Consider the following 22,760-nt stretch of genomic DNA (forward strand, 5'->3'; position numbering starts at 1 on the left):
CCGTAATGGCTCGTTGCGTTGCGGGTGCAAACGTGTTAAAGGGATTTCGTTGCGGCCCTGCGTTGCAAGTACGAGTCCGGCAGTAAGTGTCGCGCGAGCGCAACGAGAATACACGCGTACGGAGACCCGCAGCTCTAATGAACGCTGAAAATTAGCCGCTATCTATTCATCTGCCTGGTAGCCGCATCCTGCGGCGAGAAACGCTCGGGAAGGAGAACAAGAAGAAACAAGCGGCAGGGAGGAAAGGGAGGAAGAGGGAAGAAAGGCATGCGAAAGCTACTGCATTTCTGTCGTGTGGCACGTAGCTTCTGCGAGATTAAACTCGATCGTTCCACGGACGAGGCATTAAGGGTTAAGTAATGTCGCTTGCCGCAGAATTCTACCGAGATCAATCGTATTTAATAGATACCCTTTCCGTATCTCTCCGCGCGAGGATATCTCGCTACTTTACATGCGGGTTTAAGGCCTGTATTCTCGAACGATTAAGCCACAGAGTAATATGTCTCGGGACTCGAAATTTCTGTCGCGAATAGTAAACATTTTTAGATAAGTAAATATTATACGAAATTAGAGAGAAAGGAATTTTATTTTGTAACAAGTTTAAACCGCCGGAGATGAGAGGCGAAATTACTTGAAAAAATTGCGAGCTCGCGGCCCCCTCGTCTATACATATACGGATCACACGTGATTTTCTGCAACGTTGTATTTACTCTTGCGGCTTAACCACCTCCTGTACAGACGTACGAGAAAAATAGACCCGGCACGCTCGTCTGTGTGTACAGGTTCGTTTTCAGCGATACTCTACGTGCAATGTCAGTATTAGTTCCGTTTAATTAGGTAGGTAACGGCGTGGGTGAACTGAATTGGATCGGCCAGCGTGTAGAGCGTAATCCGAGAGATCCCGATTGATCGAAGTAGAAGCCCCCTCGTAGTCTCCGTTCGTGTTAATAATATCTACACGTTCGATCACGAGTGCGCAAAGCATTTTATTCCCTTTCCGTGGTCGATCGTGGTATCGATGAAGGAGCACGGATTACGATGCGTATTAAATATTTCCAGGCTCTGACGAGTTTTTGCAAAATATTAGAGTGTATTTCCTGAATTACGATGTTTTTCGTGAAGTTACAGATTATACAGTTATCGAATATTATCTCAAACATTAAAATTTGAAAGATTTTTTACAATTATCCTGAAATTCCTGACTGTAAAGCTTACAATAGATAACAAAATATGGAATATTAGTTTTTTACACTATTGCAAAAATTTGTTGTGCAAAGTAATGCAGATTGTTTTTTCTGCAATTTATTATATTTGAGTCGTAATTTTTTATCTTATAAATTTTGTATGCTACACCGTGCTTGTCCAAAAATTGATGATATAAAAAATATGTTAAAAATTATAATGAAGTCGCGCTGAAGCTCTTACATTTTTATGATTACGTAATATATTTCATAATATTAAAATCATACGAAAAACGAATCTCGAAAATGACGCTCCGAAAGATCAAAAGAACTAGCGAGCTTTCTGGGTCATCATTTGCATTTCTCCCAACAGTTCGCTGGATCTTTTTCATGTGACTCATTGCGACACCGCCGCAATTTTCGTATACTCGCGGTGGTACCTTTGCAAAGACATCCGCAAAAATCCGTGAATCTTCGCGCTCGCGGAACGGTGTCGATGCTGAAAATAAGCGCGCCTCGCGAGAAACAAAGTGGCAAGAAGAAAGAAAAGTGCACGGAGGGGACGATTTTACGAAGAAGCGAAACTGTGCGCGGAACGAACGACGCGAAGTAACACTTCGAAGAAGCGCGAGGTTAATGACAGCGGCGAAAGATTAAAATGTCGACTGACTCGTCGAATTATCCCAGAGAAAATATTCTTTCGTCGTATGCAGAGAAATCACTTTTTTCTGAGTTGAATGAGAACGATTAATAATAGAACGTTAAATCGTCAGATATTGTAAAATACAAGTATGTATAATTTTCAGTGTATCAACACTGTAAATCCAAGTGTGTTATTCCTACACGCATAAACGTCTAAAAATGACACGTTTGACTGAAGCTCGTTTTACATTTTTTGTTGCGTGTTAACACGTTTAATCGTATCAAATTAAAAGTTAATACGTTCAACCGTGTTAAATGACGTGATTTAAAACGGCAAGAAATGTGTAAGAAGAGCTTCAGTTAAAATTACACACTTGGATTTGCAGTGAAGCAGTAATTTACAAAGAGACGTTTCAAACGTAATTACAGATACTAGTATTTCAAACGCTAAAAATTATAATGGTTATTTATAACTAATTGGTTTGTTACTTAAGCAGATTAATAGAATATTCATACTCGCGTCATGAGAAAAAAGGCATTTCCTTTCTTTTGATGCACATACCACCATAAATTTCGACTTGATATTTCTGACTTTAAGAACATCAGGTGAATTTAAAATTGAAAACAACTTTTAATATTTACCGCAACAATAGGTGAATTTAAAATTGAAAACAACTTTTAATATTTACCGCAACAACATCGCAATGTTATAGGAGAATGAAGATTGTAGGTTGAATGTTTCGCTCTCAGACAGCGGAATCGTGAAGCGCGAAGGATCACGGTACGGTCGAAAGAGACAAGAAGATAACGTTTGCCTTGGTGCTTTCTCTTCCCTCTCTTTCTCGCTTTCCGCCTATCTTTCTCCGTGATGCAGTCGATTTCCATTCGGCTCCCATGCGTTATGCATGGCGGCGGTGTAATTCGCCCGGCGGTTGCGGACGTACATATCAAAATTAACGCGCCCTTGGCGATGCGGAATTTCCATCCCTCTCGAACGGCCGAAAAGGCATTGGTCGCGTCGGTATCTCTGAAAATCCGCTCTGCCAAAGCCGGCCGGCCGGCCGGCTGGCCGACGCGGAATTTGCATTACTAATGCGCAAACTGCGTCAAACGAAATACACCAAAGTGTTTTACGACATATGAACGGACGCGCACTGAATAGAGGCCAACCGCGTGCATGTGTGTGAGTGTGTGTGTGCCCGTACGTACGTGTATTCGGAGTGTAGATGCGCCCAGTGAGCATATGAGGCCCAATCATTCAATTAACTCTGTCCTATACAATCCTCTTGATGCGATTTTATTTAATAAAGCTAATGCCGCTTATGGTCCCGCAATGGCCGCGACTGCGCCTTCATTAACCCCTTCGCTGCGACGTCTAGCTGAAAACCAGCTTACACCTTGTCTGGTGTTACTAAGCGTGCTGCAGTTAAAATTGTGGTACTATAACCTTGTTCTGCAACAGCACGTGCGATATTTTATGAGATAACCTAAGGCTGAAACGCGAATTATGAATTTTCTCCACACTACTATCTTTTATCGCAGAAAATTGTCGTCGCTGCACGTCGATTATCGATGGCTTATTTTTATTTTTGTAGTCATTTTATTTTAGTGTCATAAATTAGTATATTTGTTAATTCTAATTGCAACCTAATATTAAATACAATGATAAATCCCCAAATCATGACATTGGTTTCTAGATTGGTTATAGATTGGTGAACTTATATTGATTTTCTTTCTTTAATGAAAATTAATATGTTCGTGGCTTTAATGGAAAACGGTGGTATCCATAGAATAAAAATACTCATAAAAATTGATCCAGATTTCACAATAAGCAAGCTAAACGCGCTTGATCAATAATACAACGTATGAGTCGAGGTCGTCTAAAATATTTATTTAGCAATTATTATTGAATTTTGAATGGTCACTTTGCCTTTTGGCCTATATTTTAATCACGTGGCTCATATTGCGGCGTGTATAATATAGCAAGTAATAAAAATAGGAATTACAGAATATTTAACAGTTCCGAAAAATTAGTTTATAATTAACAGAATTATTCAAATATCTTTCTGGTACATAATCATAATAAAATATCGTTTGACTTACTCAACGTTTTTAGAGAAACGGGAAACCGGATTCTGCGTGTGCATGTTAAATTTGTATTTAAAAAATATGTAATAGAACATCTAACGATATTCATTGACTTCGAGTCAATTATTAAATATGTCTTCTTATACTTCGTAAAGGTGAGAAAAGATAGATTAAGTTCTTCGGAGGAGAAGATGCTGGAATGTCCATAATGGAAGTGCCAAGCTGATTACCTCATGTATAAATATACGTGATAAATAATTCCATCTGGCGATTAGATACGGTCGGCTGTTTTTAATCGTACGGTTATTAATGTCCAAGCGTGTCATAATGCTGCGATACAAAAAAGTCGCCGACATAGTTACTATTTATTTTTCGTCACGTCGATACAATTTAAAATTATCATGTATCATGATTATTGCAATTAAAATGTGTATAAGTTGTTCGGTAAAAAATATAGAAAATATTAATTGAATTAAGAACTGCGTTGTTTCAAGTAATTTTTAATGGACTAAACTAAATATATGACTAGCAATATACCGTACGTTTAAATACATATTTTCAGAAGAAGTTCAGATAAATTCCGAATAAATGGTACAAATATAAATTTAGAAACGGTGCCGTTTCTGAAAATACTTATAACAGCCTCCTTTTATGACATCTCCGAAATTTTTTGTGATCTCCATCTATATCTTTTAATAAAATTCCATTATTAATCGATATCTAGGATAAAAGGGCAGAGATTGAAATTAATTAAAAGCCATCTAATATTATTGTCGCGAAACGACATATCGAAATGCTCTCGTTGCGACGATCGAGGGAGGGCAGATTCTCTCACCGACGCGACGCGATCGACTGGTTGTAAGTACCTGCAAATGCTAATAATCCGCCGATCGTTGTATTCTGGTGGGCTGTGTGTGGGAGTGATTCACCGATACAGTGTGCCACAATACCTTCTTAATATCGGTTCACAGGGCACGACCATTGCGCCAGCGGATTATCGTAATGAGAGTTTCTGAAGTATCTAGTTACGCGCACGCGACTTGACCCCGGCACGCACTCTCTCTTTCTCTCTCTCGTCGGCGCTTCGTGTATGAATAGAACTAGCCCTCGCTTCGGATGATTTTTATTCTAATAAACTTATCTTTATTATGTGTACCCGGATCACGCTTTTGAAAAGAGGTCGTCGAGAGTCGGCGAGTACTAGCCGAATTGTCGACTAGTCGGTGACGCGATTCATGCAGTAAAAATACACATGCTTGATATTTAAAAAAGAAGTTTCGACGAACGTGGAACTACTTGAAATTAATTAAGAGACAAAGCTTTATTAACTGTTTGTAACTAGATTGATTACGCTTTATCAGAATGCTAGATGCGCTGTCGTTTATTCTGGCTCTACTAATGGTAATTCGATAGTGGACAATCATTAATTTAATATTAGATATTCCATATATGTATGTATAATGTTAAATATGCGCATACAATTAATTCATGCATATATTATACGCAAAAGTTACCTACATAAATAGTGTGTCTTTATACGTTTCGTGTGATTTGCATGAAAACTTAGGATTCGTGACAGTTACATTTCTAAGTTTTAACCCCATGCTGCATTTCAAGATTTTATTAAAGTCTGTTTCGAAAATGTTATGATTTAGGTTCCGAGAGAATAACTTTGTTATATGAGATCATCCTCTATATACAGTGCTCTAAAAAAATGTACTATTTAAAGAGATCGTAATGTATTTCGAAAGTCTAGTACACATTTTCCACGTGCGATAAAAGACATTTGTTTGAATTCGTACACTATTATATTTTCACAATCCGCAATTGAAATAACGCCACACATTTAACAGCGATGATTATTCGCGTACGGAAATAAATATATCACACAACCACATTATTGAAATATTCTCCGATTATGATATAAATCGAGAGGCATTACATTTCTATCAACCCTGATTCAAACGTCATCATCGATTTGGGATCATTAATTATCCACACGATGCAATTAATTCCTCGAACCACGATGACTCCATCCCGTTAACCCCCAGTATGCAAAATCTATTTTTTTTCTATACAAAATATACCAGCGATGACTAAATGGTATTAAGTGATCATAACACAAGTTAAAGCTATATATCTGAACAAGGCAATACTGATTGGAGTAATCACTATATTTTATCAATTAATTAATTATTAATATCAATAGTGATCATTATATATATTTTCTCCTTTTAACATGACATAATACCATTAATACGATATGATACGATTTAATATGACATAAAAATCGCACATATTTTATATGACTGTTTCAAGATATAAATACATTTCGCGACATTTACGGATTCGCGTGAAGAGATAACAAAAAATAGGTGACGGCAAACAATTTTTATAAAAATATACTCCTGGAAATATCAGTGAATTTCCGATAATTCATACTCGCGTGTTTATTGGTATTTACCAAAGAATATTTTCTTAATATTAGTTTTAAGATATACTTATCATAAGTATTAGAAAAGCTTATCATCATGTGCTTAAAAGAAGAATTTATTCTTCTTTCAAGTATATTCTGAAACTTTATCTAAGAAAAGCAACATAAGCTTGATTTGAATATTTACTGATTCTTTAGGTAAGAATATGAAATACTTGGCTGTATAGAACAACATTCTTCTAGGTTAGGAGGTTTTCGTGCGCGGTCCGGAGGGGTACAGTTTAGAATATCAAAATTCCTGTCATCAGGTGGACTCGAACTCGGTTCCTCGTGGTTATGAGTCTGATACTTTATTACTAGGCCACATCTCTGATTATATTCTTAGTGCTGCAGTATCTAGTTTTGACAGAAGTGATTCATTGATTTCAAGTATATTCTGTAAACTTTATCTAAGAAAAGCCACATAAGCTTGATTTGAATATTTACTGATTCTTTAGGTAAGAATATGAAATACTTGAAATCAATGAATCACTTCTGTGAAAACTAGATACTGCAGCACTAAGAATATAATCAGAGATGTGGCCTAGTGATAAAGTGTCAGACTCATAACCACGAGGAACCGGGTTCGAGTCCACCTGAGGACAGGAATTTTTATATTCTAAACTGTACCCCTCCGCACCGCGCACGAAAACCTCCTAACCTACATTCCACTTAGGAACTAAAGAATTAAAGAAAATTAAATAAATAAAAATAATATTAATTGTAATCATCAAGAATACAAATTCTTTTTTGAAATAAACGATTATTCTAGATGAATAAAATTTTTACTTGATTCAAATAACGGATAAACTTCTCTCAAGAAAATGTGATATCTTTATTGAAGTATATGCTTCTCTTCCGTGGACTCTATATTGTAAGTAAACAGAATGTTCGTATTAATTTAATATTCTTGTTTCAAGTACTAAACTTGCTAAGATCTAGAATATGTTTTGAGTAAATGTGATACTTATGACGACTTTATGGTAGATTTGCTGGTGTTTATTGGTATTTACCAAATTGTCTTTTTTATCAAACGACTTTCCGCGCGTTAATTGCCGCTATGAAAAGGTGATAATTAGAGAAGAGGCTTTTGTCGCAGCGGCCAAATCGCCTTTATGCGTTTTCCACTCGTCCATACGTACGTTATCCGTCGGTTATCGTGGGTGTGCAACCCGGCGCGCTGAAAAGCGAAAACGCTCGGAAAGTGAAAACCGACCGGGGAGAGAGACTCCAGCCGGCGCGGCGACCCAATGAGTCAGACGAGACGGCCGAACGTGCCTACTTTTGAATATTTATACGCGCGCCGCCCACTCGCGAATATTAATTTACTGGCGTTGCAAAGTACGAGAGCCGTGTCTCTGTCCGCCGCTCGCGTTGGCGTGCACCGTGGCTTCGCGCGAGCACGCACACGCGAAACGCGCCCTGCGACGCCCTGCGACGCCCTGCGCTTCGGGTCGCGGACGCGTGTTAAGCGACAGTAAAAGTCACCGGATGTCATTGTCAGCCTAATTAGTGCGTTTATATAGATTGTGCCGTGCAATTTTGCGCAACATGCAACTAATCCGCGGGATATCTTGAATTGGTATCGAATTACTGTTCCGATGCTCGTTGCTTCAACTTATTGTCGGACGTTCTCCATTTTTATAGTTTGGATAATTTAAGATCAACGCGAAAGTCAAAGCGTGTTACGCAATTTGCGAACAGTCAGGTGATCTCCGAGTTGTCGTCTTTCATTATTTGAACCACGTATCTCTCTTTTCGCAAAATCTTTAATTAGCACAGAAACACTGTATTTGCTTTCGTACTTGTTATTTAAATTGGTAACAATTTTCTTTGATTGTCCGTCAATACCGAGTTTTAATGTTTTACATTCCGCAAAATTTCGAGGAGACAGAATGCTATCTTTATATTGTGCACCTCGTCTAAAATCCCATCCAAATTTTCACGACTTTAGTAACGCTACACGATATACCTGAAAGTAATCATAAATTTTATGCAAGCATTTGCTTCGCGAAACACCTGGGAGTGACTTGGTGCATGCAATTCCGGCAAACTAGCTGCGCGAGATTACGCGAGAGAATGAAAGCTCGCGAGATTCGCAGTAGTATTCATCGTTCGCCATTATCCGTTTATATTGTTTCCAGATTCCACGTCGATCAAACGTTCTCCAGCCGAACAATTACACGTCTCTACCTTCCTGAGCGCAACATTTTCGAAAGGTCAGTCGTTACATTAAAATAGGTCATCCTATCTCTCTTCGTCATCCTCCGTATCGCGCCGTTTCTCTCTCTCTCTCTCTCTCTCTCTCTCTCTCTCTCTCTCTCTCTCTCTCTCTCTCTCTCTCTCTCTCTCTTTCCGCGTCTACCCCTTTCTCTTCGGGAGCGAAGGCGCGATTCGAAGATAGCCGGTTCGGCTCACGTCATAATAAAATTAAATTCATATCTCTCGGATCAGCAGAACGCGCGCGATAGCTACCGCGACATGACCTCCCGCTTATTGTAAGCAAACACGTATGTCCTCCCCCCTTCTGTCCCCTGTCCACGTTTCCTCCCGTCACGAATAGTTTTGATTCATGAGACGGCCGGCAAGCCGAGCGTGCGTGTCGCGCGCGCGCGTATCCGTATACACCCTCCTACGTGCCACTGCATCTCGAGGTGTGCGTTTCTCCCCCCTCCCCCTTCACCCTACCCCCCAGGACACCGCGAAATCCGACACTGCAGTGCATGCATACCAGTAACCCGACTTCCACCAGGCCCTTCTCCCGGTCCCGCTCCTCGCCTCTTTCCGCGCGAGCTCGCGCGCCCGCCACGTTTAAACACGTGTCAACATGTCGGTTGACATAGATTTTTCGTTGAGATAGAGAACCCGAAGAATAAGACGAGCGAGGCCCGGCTCGAACGAGAGGCCTCGATCGACTCCGCTCCGTCGCATGAGAGAAAGAGAATGAGAGAGGGGCAGGGCATGGAGCGGCGAGCACGCTGGAAGCGATGAGGACGGTGGAGGCATGGGAGGCAGGAGACGGCATCTCTCTTCCGAAACCAGTTTGTACTTCTGGTGGACGAGGGGAGCTCGTCCCCTGTTCTCCTCGGAGAGCGAGGTGCTCCAGGCGCATTTAACACCGGGAGGCATAGCATCGCTGCATTGTCGGATCCGATCGCAGGAGCATCGTTGCGTCACGTTCCCGCTTAATTAATGCCGCTTTCCGGAGAGCGGGCCGGACGTAATAAAACGTAAGAATAAGACGTGAGAAGCCAATCTAGGCATCTAATTACCCGCGATCCCATATATTCAATCGCAATGAAAACCTTTAAATGTATTTCAACTTGTCAAGTTTTAGAAAGTAAGTTTTATGACATCAAAGTAATAATATTAATAATTTTTAATAATAATTTTTTATTTACTAGAAATATCAGATTCATATCATTGCCAATTTAAACGTTATTTATCAAAACAGTTGTGAGGTATGTTACTTCAAATATTTTTAAATTTAAATTTTTAATATTTTTTTATGATGAATAGTGAATATAAATCAAAAGTATTTACGTAATAAATACCACAAGTACCATAAATACAATAATTATGAATAATGACGTCTATTGATTTAGCTTAAGCTGTAAATTTTGTTACAAAGTTTTTAAAAATATTGCAAACTATAATTGCACATTATGGTGCATTTATATTATCATGATCATGAGAAAGAAAAATTGCAACATCGATCTGTTATCGACTAGTGCAATAACGTAAAATAGCGTAATAATTTTTGTGAGAGGCAACACATTCAAAGCAAATAATGCTCACAAATAGTGGTTAGATTATAGATCAGCTTTATAAGACAGGTTCTCCCAAGTTTTGTTCTAAGCTTGTTGTGAGCTCGGTTCGCTGAAGAGAAATCTCGCCGCCGATAATTGACACTTGCGATAGCTTGTCGGTTGACAAATGTAGACATCGATCGATAAATCACGGCCACTCGATAACTTCCCGTTTCCAACGTTCTTAGCGTTCTTAACGGACATGAATCATCCTCGCTGCGAAAAAGACCGAGGTACACTACCCGCAAATGTACGTACGCAAATGCGCGCTACGGGGCGAAAGTTGCGATATATCCATTATAATTTCGTACCAAAAGGTGTGGGCGCACATGAGAAGGTGCGTATTGCTTCCGTATGTAGGAACCATTTGTTCTGGAAAATGGCGCAATTTTGTCTTCCCGGCGCAACGTCGGAACAAATGCAATACCTACGCGGCCGTAATTTAAGCGGCGGGCCTCTCACGTGCCGCGTTGTATTTATTCGGGAATATATAAGGGGTCCCTCCACTCTCTCTCTTCCCTATACGCAAGGATTCTACGTTCTGTAATTTCTGTCAGATACGTGTTTAACGTGGCGGTAGTTTCGTCGATGCACTTAGCGTGCGCTCAGCGACGTCTTTCCAAATTGATTTAATGCGGTTGTTGCATAACGGAGTCTGTAAATCTTATAAGCTATGATAACTGAAATTAACGACGATCTCAAAATTGCGTTCCAAGAAAATTGCCTGGCGACTTTTCGCCGAACTCACAATAGACAAAAACTTTTAATGAAATTAATGAGCGAGAGGGGAAGGTAGAATTCGAGCAACGCGAGATCTCTTACGATATGGCAGTGTATATAATGTAAGATTGAAGAAGACCTAGATGATGATCGATCAGTATAGCGCGCCGGAGTTATGACCTAACGAGGCCCTTGCACATGCAACGCCTCGGGCGGTTGCAAGTTCGTCATCCCGGAATAGATCCGCCTCCGAGTCGCAAACAGGTACACAGTACATAAACTAACATACGTAATTGGCAATTACTCTGCTATTATTTCACGCGATTCTTGCGCACCGCAACTGTCTCCGAAGATTTCAAGACGTTCTCTTAACAGATTTCTTAAATTACTACTGATAATATCACAGCTGATATTTTATTTATTGGCAAAATTAATAAAATGATATTTCTTATAAGGGTCGTAACGATGTAGAATTTTTCGGATAAATGATTCGTTCGAAGCTGCTGAATAGATTTTTCTAAGTGCAGATTCTTTATTGTTAATCTTTAAAAAGATAGATTAAGATTTCCAGAGCTGACAAATTTTTAATATCGTGTAATATTTAAAAACAAGTAGTATCTTAATCTGGTTTTCGCACTCGGTATTTCTATTGCGCTTCTTATTCTAGTAGTATCTAGTATCCCCCGCTCTCGCAGGACCGAAAGGACTCACCTTCGCGCGTTGCACTGTCGGGACTCGGCACGGCTGGCGAGGTCCGAGGGGAGGGGAAAAAATCAACGAGCAGGAAGAAATCAAGATCCCTCGCGCGCCGCGGGCTTTCTGTTTCCCTCGGAGGGGTGAGTGCGTGCGTGCGTGCGTGTGTTCGTTCGTGCTTGCCTGCGTGCGTGTTCGGGGTCTCTCTCGCGTGCGGCGTGAGAACTCTTTTTCGGGCCCTCACGAAACGATAAAAAGTAGACGAAGAGGAGGACGAAGTAGCACCCGGGAGCCTCTTTCTCTTTCTGTTCCTCTGCTCTCCTTTTCTGTCTACTTCTCTCCCTCTCCTTTTCTTTTTTTCTTTCTATTTTCCTCTTTCTCTCTCTCTCCCACTTTCTTCCTCTCTTTCTCTCGATCTCACTTTTTTCTTCCCCCTTGATCGCTTCCCTTATTATGCGAAACGGCACACGAATCTCAATGGCTTTGCGTGATTATTAATTAAGACATTCCTCGTCGAACGATTCGTCAATGAAGATGTCCCGACGCGCGACCGCTCGCTATCCCGCAGCTGTCCTTAGGTCGCGTTAATTATGTCTGCAGGTAAATGGCGCGTCGCACCATTCCTAATTCGCGTGTTTCGGTCATACGCGAATGCGTCGTACACTAGAGGAGACGGACGGTCGTCAAAGGACCTGCGATATGTCTCGCGACTGCGTTTAGCATACACGAAGTTAATTAGTTTGATTAATCAGAGAACTTGACGCTGACTGTCGACTGTGTCCTTTCCCGTCCTTTGAGGAGAATGAGAAGTCAATGATCACGAAACAGTGGCATGTAATTTAATATAATTAGTATTAAAGTGCGTCTATGACTGTAGCATCATGCGACGGTTCATTAGTTAGCCGGAACTCAGGGTTCGATCATCCATTCGTCCCGGATTCCTTGCCGGTTCGATCGAGACTCACGACGATTTATGATTGTAGGAATCGAAAGTGGGACGCATCCGCCGCTAATTGTTCCTATCATTTATTTATCAGTTAACCGTCATCGATCACGATTACCGCGCACTATCCGATATTTCTTCTTTCAATACTCGGAACCTTTGTCAGCGATTGAAACACACGTAGTTTCGCGAATACTCGATTCAAGTAGCATTAATTGCTGTTAACGCTTATTAATTAGCTTGCAGCATTGCACGATTCCCAGTCACTTGTCAAACGTTCCTTTGATGTAGCACTTTGATCGCGTGTCCATAGCGTGCATTCTTCGCGCTGCCATTCCACAGAAGCGTGACTCTTGATAAGTGTTAATTATCCAGATATTAATTAGTCGTAATCGTAATTATCATTCCATCGTGCGATTCATTTTAATTGTTTCTTCACTACAATGTCTCTATCGCGGAACAAAAGAATGGGAATTGCACTTGCGCGATCCATTAATTACTAAAGCGTGATATACCGTTATTTATCTGTCTGTTATTAAATGTTGCAATCACTCGCGCGTCTATTAAACGGCACATGAACTCTGTGTTCGATCGTCTATTCGATAAGCCACCCCGATGTTTACGACCTTTACGAAAGAAAGATCCTCCTTCCTGTCAGGAAACCAGGTTCATGCAACATTCATGGTACTGTCGACAAATGAAAATCCTTAATGCATCGATCCTGTTTACGATCGCTGTTTCATCTAATAGCAATCCAAAACTTTCGCAATCTAGAGACTCCCTCTCGAAAGGAACATGACTTAAACAGCGATCGAGTCGCACGTATTTCCTGCTTTTCCTTTACAATCGGCTAATCGCTCTCCTCAACTCGAACGTTTTATCTTGAAGCGCGCTGATACTCGCTACGTATTAAGCACCACCGCGCGCGCGAACAGCGCGTTCTTGAAATATTCATTCGTGAAATAATCGAGCCTCGCGTTTCTTCCTCTCTTTAAAAATTCATTCGCAGGGTGAGTAATTGACGCAGACGCCTGTTGGTTTTCTCAAGCTCGCCGTCGATTAATAGCAGTTAAGAGAGCCGCGGTGATCCGTCCTTTGATATTATCGTTATCCTTTATCCTTAGATATCTCTTATGAATCGGAAAGTGAGTTTGGATATGCATTGAAGTCAAATTTTGCTTTCCAGCTCAGAGTCTTTTTTTTATAAATAGAGCCACAGAGATTTGGAATACTCCTTGTTTCTCCACTCAGACAATTTTTTATAAATCAGGATATGAATTTATAGTTGAACAATTGGAACAAATGTAGTGCGAAATCAATGCGCTCATAAGTTAAATTATACTTCGTATCCTATCTCAGGATCGTCTTATTGAATCAAGTTACAAAGTTTGAACGATGGTATACAGTAGCGGCCGAAGTAAAACAAATTTCCTTAGTTTCTCTTAGATCACTGTTTATGTACCGGGAGTTCCGTATCGTCCTCGGTCAATAACGAGCAACAGCAATGTACTCGTACGTTAAGTTAAGTTAAACTTCACCTTCCATCTTCGAATTACTCTCGACGAATTGGGACACGAAGTTTGAACGATCTTTCTCCGGGAAGTAGCAATCGGATTAAAATAAATCCTCCGCGCTAGCCTCGGGTCACTGAATCACTTTTTATAAACCAGAAGCTTTAAATCGTCTTGCGGAAGATAGAAAATAACTGTCTCCGCGATGAGCGAGAACTATCAGTCAGTTATTAAGTTAAAATCACATTCTATACCTTCTACCTCATCGAATTGTCATATGAACTTCTTAAATCGTGTGTCATCCTTGGACCGTTATTTGCGATATTCCTTGATAAACGAGAACGACATAAACCACTCATCCGCATTGGATCAAGTCATATTTTATTCCTCATCTCGTTTTCCTTAATCGTTCTTTACGAATCACGGTAATCTCTTCACGGGTCCCTTTCGTCTCAGCCTCAGAGGGTCACTGATTTACGGATCCGGACCTGGACGCGAGGGTGGAAACGGTTCACGAGCTTGTCGACGAACCGGGCGCGCACAAGTCGGATTAATTACACCGACGGATTAATCAGTAGCCGGAACTCACTCGACCGAGTGGGTCACAGCATTGGATGCTGCACTGTCGCGGTCACTCGTGGCGACCGCACCGCGGACGCATCTCGGGGGCATTCGCACGCGGGCGCTTCCGGTTAGCCGGAAGCGGCACACACAGCGGAGAGAGCGCACCCTCGCGTTCTCCCTCTCTCCCTCTCTCTGTCTCTCTCTCTCTCTCTCTCTCTCTCTCTCTCTCTCTCTCTCTCTCTCTCTCTCTCTCTCTCTCTCGCGAGCGGCTGGAGCACTCCGATCCGCACTCACCCGCTGGATCACCGGTAGCGCGCGCTACCGAACAGCACTGATTCGACGAACACACACAACCGATGACACACACAGCACGCGCGACACACACACACGTACACCGGACACGTACGAGAACTATCCTCGCTGTCCTCCTCGTGCGTCCGTCCTGACACGTTCGTTTTTTAGAATCGTCGAAGGGATCGAGCACGCCGTAGACGGTCGATCCTTCTCGCGAGAGAGTCACGTGGACTAGTTGACCGTCTCAATGATGTCACACGATGATGACGACGACGTTACGAACGAATCGGCACAACGATCGTCCCGGATCAATCGGGACATCTGTCAACTGTAAAGTATCCTCGAATGAATTCGTCACGATCACGATCTCCTTCCGGCACACCGGTGTCCCTCGATCGCGCTCGCGGAGTGACGTGCGACGCGATATAAAACGCGGTCAACAATCGACAAAACGGAATCGGTTTTGCGCGTCCGGGCCACTCGGATGGACCACCGTGATCCGGCCTCGGAACACACGCTCGTTGGACTGTCGTTCGGAGCAGCTCGGGCCGCGGTTTAGTATCAACGTTCGTTCTTGGCTTGCGTCGCGCCCCTCCCGGGACGCCGGCCGACGCCAATCGAGTGCGCGTATACCTACTACGTGCACGTACCTGCGAACCTGCAGGAGGTGAATCCACCTCTTGCCGCCCAGCCTGAATCTCGACTGCGCGACCTGCGCCCGCGCGCGCTCGCGCGCATCCCATTCTATGCGATTGCATGTGTATAGGTGCCTGCGACGAATATACATATATACGTACGCGTTTGTAGGTGTGGAGCTAGCATATATGGGACCTACGCCCGCGATTCTTAATCCTTTTATACTGAATGTAGACGTCAAATAGAGGAAAAACCGTTCGACAGCGGATGACGGATTGTTTTCATCGATCCGTTTTGCATTTAAGTCATTAAACGACATTTTATACGATTCCTGTAGCAAAATTGTGTGTTAATCGTTTGGATTGTATCGTATAAAATTAATGTAATTAAATTTTGTTTCAATATTTAAATATTCCCTTAATTTTGTATCAGATATCCGCAAACTGCTTGAAGGGTTTTTCACACCTCTTTTCATAAGAAAGAATCAGTACCAGCACCAAGATGCTGTTGCATCTCCCGATGCCAATAAAGTACTTCATGTTACGAGTTTAAAAAATTTATTTGCGCTGTTCTTTTTTGTAATACCATGGCGGATTAGCCAGATCTGATCTAGACAGTCCATTCCATTGAATCGGATGCGTCATTTCGACTTCACGCTTTCGCTAATTGGCAGACACCAATCTAAATACTTTTAAATATTCGTTTAATGACTGGCCTGGTGTTATTCGCTACTGCCCTCTCCCCCTTCTCACACACACACACACACACACTCTCTCTCTCTCTCTCTCTCTCTCTCTCTCTCTCTCTCTCTCTCCTACTTGCGCGTGAACCCAACTCGACCCGAAAGGCGGATCGATACGATGAAAATGGGTTAACGTTTTACGATCCCGCCTCTCGCGCCGCTAATTTCGTGCATATTCGGATTAGTAGATACGAGGCGAGATATCCGAGACCGGAATAACTGCGGATTTCTTCGTTTTGTTCCTCTCCTTTTTTTCTCTCCCCATTTTTTCTCTCTTTCTTTTTATTTCCTGCTCGGCGAGATGTAAAAATGCGGAATTACCGTGCTCTTATCGAAAGCGTTACGGACTTCGTGCTTCCTGCCTGCATGCGCTTGCTTGCGCGGATGTTATCGGATGTCGTACACGACATATAGATGGATATGCACCGTTTTGTACGCTTCGTTATCCTGTGAATGCGCATGAATCTGCGCCTTCACGAGATTCTTTGTATTCGTGAATACTTTTTACGAGCGCCCCGTATCTAGCATCCGAAAGTGTGTCGCGGTGTATATCTATCAGGTGTATGCAGCTTTTGCAAGTAGCTGTCATACCGAGTGAACCAGGAGCGCTAGCAATTGACAAGTCTGCACGTGACAAACGTGGCAACTGACAGTTTTGTCGAAAATCATTTGCCAGTGACGCTATAGATTCTCTGTAAAGTTTAAAAATTATATTTGCAAAAGCCGGACATAAATAATTAGATTATTGATACTGCCAATATATGTATCAAGCTCCTGCATTTCATATCGAAAATTGTATTCCTGAATTTTTTTCGCGGTTAATAATGAACACAGTTCTTAATTATTTGTGATAAATGGATATATTCCTTCTTTTTTTTTTATATTTTATTTCTTTTCTTAATTAAACACACTATCGATTTACTGTATAAATAAATATTTTACATGTACGCAGTACTATTATTCCGTCTATTCGAAAAACATTTTTTCTTTCAGCTTGGAGTATTTTACTTATATATAAAATATGTATAAATAGGGATGGGAATTTTACATATTATAATTACAGTCTCTCATTTGCGGTGTAAATTAAACTCTCCAAATGTAACATTTAAAGCTATATTTAGTAATTTACTTTAAATTATTTATATGAAATACGCAAATGCGGAATTATGATATTAACAATTTAAAAAAAATGTGATAAACAATTCAATATATCAGACGTCAGTTATACTACTTAGCATTAAATGAAACAATACTAATTTAGGTATGTAACATAGTAATGACCTAATCAAGTTTTGATGTACTGAATAATTATACATAATTTATCAAGAGCTTATATTTTTCCGTGTATCACGCTTCAACGCGTTCTCGGATTATTTATTTTCCGCGGGTGCGATGTATTTTACTTTCTGATCGTAGCCTTTTCTACCCCGGCCCCCGTACACTCGAAGGAAAACGCTGGAAGTGTCGTTGAAAGTTTCGAGCACTCAGTCTACCATTATTGTTGGTAGTCCGCTAGAGAGAAACGCGCAGAGAGGAAAGCGCCTACGCGCGCGCGCGCGCCTCCGTGTGCGTATACGGATGCGCGTCTGTGCGTGGTGAACGTGTGCGAAGGGCGGATTTCATAGTCCATGTAGTTTGGCATCAATGCGAAATCTGGGGTTGGTTTCAGACGCACGATAAAGCCATTTCAAATTGAATAACAGATTTCTGGGCGCACAACAAAATGCACTTGCCGCAGAGGTTTCCGAAGCCTAGAAAGGGGATTTAAGCGATGCTATGTGTGCCCTTCTCTATCTTCACGCATGGCGCACACGCATTCACACGAGTGTCTCTTCTCGCTTATTCGACTTTGCCTTTAAAGGTGGGATCTATTTTTCCAATTATACTTTTCGCACACTCATACATACGCGCAACGTATGGTTTACCATTCAGAAATGGAAGCGATTGTTTCTAAAAATTATCACGAATAGATTGAATAGACTTTAGGTTCATATCGTTTACTTTTTCCTTCTCCAATTCAATTCTCAATACAATTCAGATACTAATTACGAGGAAATAAACATCCAAACAATGTTTCCGTATTCACTGAAAAGGAACGGTAATCGTTATTGCGCAATTTTATATTGAGCGAACGCTGTTGACATCTCTTGGAATCTTCAATCGGCTCGATAATTTTCGTGTGAACGCAGATGACTCGCTTTTGCTTAATTAGTCATATTATCCGGCTCCGTTGCGTACACGTTGCTACTCCGGAAACGATTCCAAGTAAATCCGATCTCGGGATTCGATTGCGAACCACAAACGGATTCGGCATGTGTGTTCCGTGTGAGTAAATCCTCAGGAATGCTTAAAAAGGCTGGTAGGAAACCGCTAATTAAAAGGGTTATTTTTGTCACTGACCGACAATTCTCAGTCGAGACAGGAAAAAATCATTTCCTGCTTATCCGAATTAAGAAATTTCGATTTGTATCGCGAACCAAATTATAAATTAACGTTAAATCTGGCACGTTAAGTCTGGCACGTGATAAACGTTGAATGCAATTAAATACAAATTAACGTTAAATCTGACATGTTTTACTTATTTACCTGTTACATTTTATTTATTGCTTCTTTTACACGTTTATCTACAATAAATTATTGTCAAATTTTAATACTTTTGTGTGTAGGTGTTTTTTTATTTTTACTAACTGATTGTGCGTTGGTATTTATCTATTTGCTTACAGTTGAATGTCAGTAACATCAATATTTTTTGAAAAGCGTACATTTATTTATAATATCTCTTTTATTTCCAACGAACTCTTTCATATTACATTTCATTCATTGTCACCACATCGCCGATAGGTATACGTCGCGGAAATGTTGCATTGTTGTTAGATATTCACCCAGCTTTGACACTTGTTCGAAATAAAGAGGGAAGAGTTCCGAGATACCGCATTACAATACATTACAATTTTAAAGCAGCGCGAGTCAACGAATTCACTTGCCAGGCACAAGCCGGTATACATTCTGGCGCACAACCTGACGGCTTGCAAGCTCGCGCTCTGCTTCTCGATTAAGCCGCGCGATTAGGACAGGCACCATATTACAGAAGTCCGTTTGATCGCGGCGCTTTGATCAACGCTGTTACGAAAACAGAATTACCATTCGTTCGTCACCGCCGCCCGCCGATAACATAGTCAATTCCAGGCAGTTCCCAACTTCCGCGGCGTTTGCCTACGGAACTAATATTTCGAAACTTTTCACGGCTGCGACATGACGACGTCTATCTCTCTTTCTCTCTTTCTCTCTCTCTCTCTCTCTCTCTCTCTCTCTCTCTCTCTCTCTCTCTCTCTCTCTCTCTCTGTCGCTCGGCGACTCTCTCCCGCGAGAGAGTTTTATAACGCGAGGAAGAGTTCCCTCGCGCCCCGAAACGAAATGAACTCTGAACGCGAGCGGATTCGAGCCGGCCGCGTGTTATGTAGATGGTCACGTAGACGGACTGGTACAGCTTCCGGAATCCAGGGGCTTTTGTTGCGCGAGATTAGCATGCCCTCCTGATGGAGGATTTATTCATGTACAATTTAAACTAGCCGACCAGCGCCGGGGCTTTTGTTCGCGTCTTGCATCGCGCGCGAGAGAACTGACTATAGTCGCTGAAGATTGAATAATGGCGTATCGTGTGGGGTAAAACGGAAATCAATATATAATTGCGTGGCATCTGCTAATACGAAAAATAACGTGGACGTAATACACCTCTGATACTTGAGTACTTTTTTATAGCTGTGATAGTATTATGTAATAGCATCTTTGCGAGGTAAAAGTACATTTTCCAAGCGTGTGACTAATTGAGCGTGATTTGTATACTCCGTTATCAAAAGCTCGAGCGGTAGACGTGGACGCATCCCACGTATCCCTTTAATCAGTGGGAAACGTCTAGCTCGATAAGCAGAAAGCGCGAAATCAAGAAAATGGATGCTCTCGGCGACTTCCGCTTTCTTATTCGCATGGGTGATGCAGTTTGCCGTGCAATGGCAATGTCATTATCTCGCGACACTTTAACGTCGTTATCGGCAGTGTGGATGTATATTATCCGAAAATTCAATTCCTTTCACTCTGACAACAATCGAGTAAAGCGGAACGGAGGCGCAAGAGCCGCCGGAGTTACTTTATGCTCGGCGCGATGTCAAAAAGGAATCCCGATAGACTGCATTAATCGTTCGGTCGTTCGTTATCGCATAAATTGCGCATTCTCGTCGCGAAATGAATTTCCCGCGTTTCCTAATCGAGCGGAAGTGATTTAATGTCGTATTTAATCGCCGAATAACGAATAACGCCGTGCGCGATAACGCCGATTCTTCGTTGTTATATATCGAAATACGTTTTACAGCCGTGGGATCGGCACGAGAAAGGATGATAGGAAACAAGATATCGTGAATTTATCCTAAGATATTATTCTTGATTAAAAAAATCAACAATGTTATTTTTCCTATGCAAATATGCCAAATAACGTAGCAAGTAGCTTGAAGAACCGATTAAAACATCATCAAGTTATTTGGTATCCCTTTAAATGGTTTTTTTTTTTTAATTAAAATGGGAAAAAATTCAACATACTTTTATTGCAAAAATGATGTAATATGATTGACGAATTGTGAACATTTGACATGTAAAATTGAAATTTTCTTAGTGATAGGAGGCTATTTCAGAACACCATTTTCCCGTTACAAGCTGGGGAGGTAAGGGGAAGAGGGAATCCAAGTATCGTGAATCTTGCAAAGACATCGCGTCTGCAATTAACAGAGAAATGTACTTTGCAAACAACCCTCCCCTTCGCGCCCACGTACCGAAATGGTAACAACACGTGTCACGTGTGCGCGTTCTCACCGAATCAGCCCGGAGTAGCATTTACGAACAACAGCAAACACGTGTCATGCCTTACTAAAGTATGCATTACACCGGGGGTAACGGTAACATTAATTGCTCGAAAATTAGTTTTGGCGGTAAAACTCGCTGTCGCGGATTTGCCGGGCCAGCACTTGGGTCGGTAATATACCGCGACAGTAATAACTTGATATGTCTATTAATAATATTAATGATCGTTACAATTAATACTCGGAGGGTCGCACCTTTCCCGTAAACTCTGTTATGCTGTACTTAAGAGAACTGAACTGTATTAATCCTAAGTTAGATAATTTCCCGACTTTCCAAAATGTAGAGCATCTGATATACGAAGGGCTTAGACTTAGGATAACCTAATCTACATCACCATCGGCACAAGAAATATAAAGAATAATGTTAATAAAAGTAATAAAAGAATTATGTTAATCTTCTTTTTTTCAGGTTTTTTTACTTACAGAACAAGCATACAAAACGTAAGGATGTAGTTCTTATCAAGATTTTTACATTGTAAATTAGCTAACACGAAATTATATTAAATACAATTGTTTATATTTTTTAAATCACAGACTAAATATATAGTGATTTTATTCTCGACGTTTTGGTCGATAGAGAAGAACGCTTCAAATATATTAATTTTTACAATTTTATCTTTTACATAAACAAAAATATATCGAGAAAGATATATTTAAGAAAGTAAATTACACAAAATTGACATGCTGGTAAAATTCGAGATTGCGCTAATGAGATTTAAGGCAACATGTCCGTCTCCTTTAGGATCTTATCGCGAGGAAGTATATCGCGTAACGGCGAGAATCTTTTAGCAATGCGAAATTCCAGAGCGCGCGCACGCATTCACTTATTCTTAAAATCCATGGCGGTGTAATTGCTTCGAGGACTTACGCTTTTACGGCGAGAGTTGCGGTCGGCTATCTTTTTCAAATCAGTTTTTTAATTCAGTCGTTTTATCGCTACGCTTAATGTAACTTGCCCGCGGGAATCGTAAAGCTACAGAGACGGCAATTCCCGGTGGCGAGATGAAATTTTCATTGACAGAAACGCTTGGTTCGCTTAAGAACGAACGAGGACATCGCGTTCGTTCTAAATCTTAAAACAGCTATATGCTTTAATGGCCGCGCCGCTGAAAAAGGACGCGCGCCGAACGAATAATGGCCGACATGAAAGCAGCGTATCGCGTATTCCGCCGTTTATTCAATGCTATGTTTTATTTCACGCCGCTCCAGCTTTATTATCCCTCTCTTAGTTTTTCGTATAAAACGATGCGCGACTGCAGACGCCGTTTTCTCTCATGCTGAGAGCATTCTCATAGGAAAGGCCTTTTTCTATTAGTCGCAAGAGGAGAGGAGAGGTGATGGAAATAATTCTTAACGTATTATAATCTTGGAGATTATATTTATATAACGCAAATTTTTATATTCATGTTACGTGAACTAACGTGTAAGCCAAACTTTTTATTCTTAATCCTCCTTTCTGATGTTGCGTGAATACTGAAGTGTTCTTTAACATAGAAATTGAGATAGGACTATATAGGGATTACCTTATTGTAAATTATTCCGATGATACCGGATACT

At 41.1% G+C, this 22,760-nt stretch overlaps 1 protein-coding gene and 1 long non-coding RNA gene across 3 annotated transcripts in view; one reads left to right on the forward strand and one right to left on the reverse strand.

The window, feature by feature from the left end:
• Positions 1-11,729, reverse strand: part of LOC139771477 (latrophilin Cirl) — a 447,191-nt gene extending 435,462 nt beyond the window's left edge. The window contains exon 1 of one of the 2 annotated variants that reach the window (XM_071704284.1): positions 11,625-11,729. The gene's annotated coding sequence lies outside the window, so the exon portion shown is untranslated. The remainder of the gene's footprint in view (positions 1-11,624) is intronic. The other variant, XM_071704285.1, reaches the window with a different exon arrangement.
• The window catches only part of LOC139771481 (uncharacterized), a 98,257-nt gene continuing 84,019 nt past the window's right edge, over positions 8,523-22,760 (forward strand). Inside the window, exon 1 of the long non-coding RNA XR_011717916.1 lies at positions 8,523-8,603. This is a non-coding gene — a long non-coding RNA (uncharacterized lncRNA). The remainder of the gene's footprint in view (positions 8,604-22,760) is intronic.

The sequence above is a fragment of the Temnothorax nylanderi genome, unplaced genomic scaffold (assembly GCF_030848795.1).
Source record: "Temnothorax nylanderi isolate EJ_2023f unplaced genomic scaffold, tnyl_v1.0 TNYL_tig0040_pilon, whole genome shotgun sequence".
Taxonomy (NCBI): domain Eukaryota; kingdom Metazoa; phylum Arthropoda; class Insecta; order Hymenoptera; family Formicidae; genus Temnothorax; species Temnothorax nylanderi.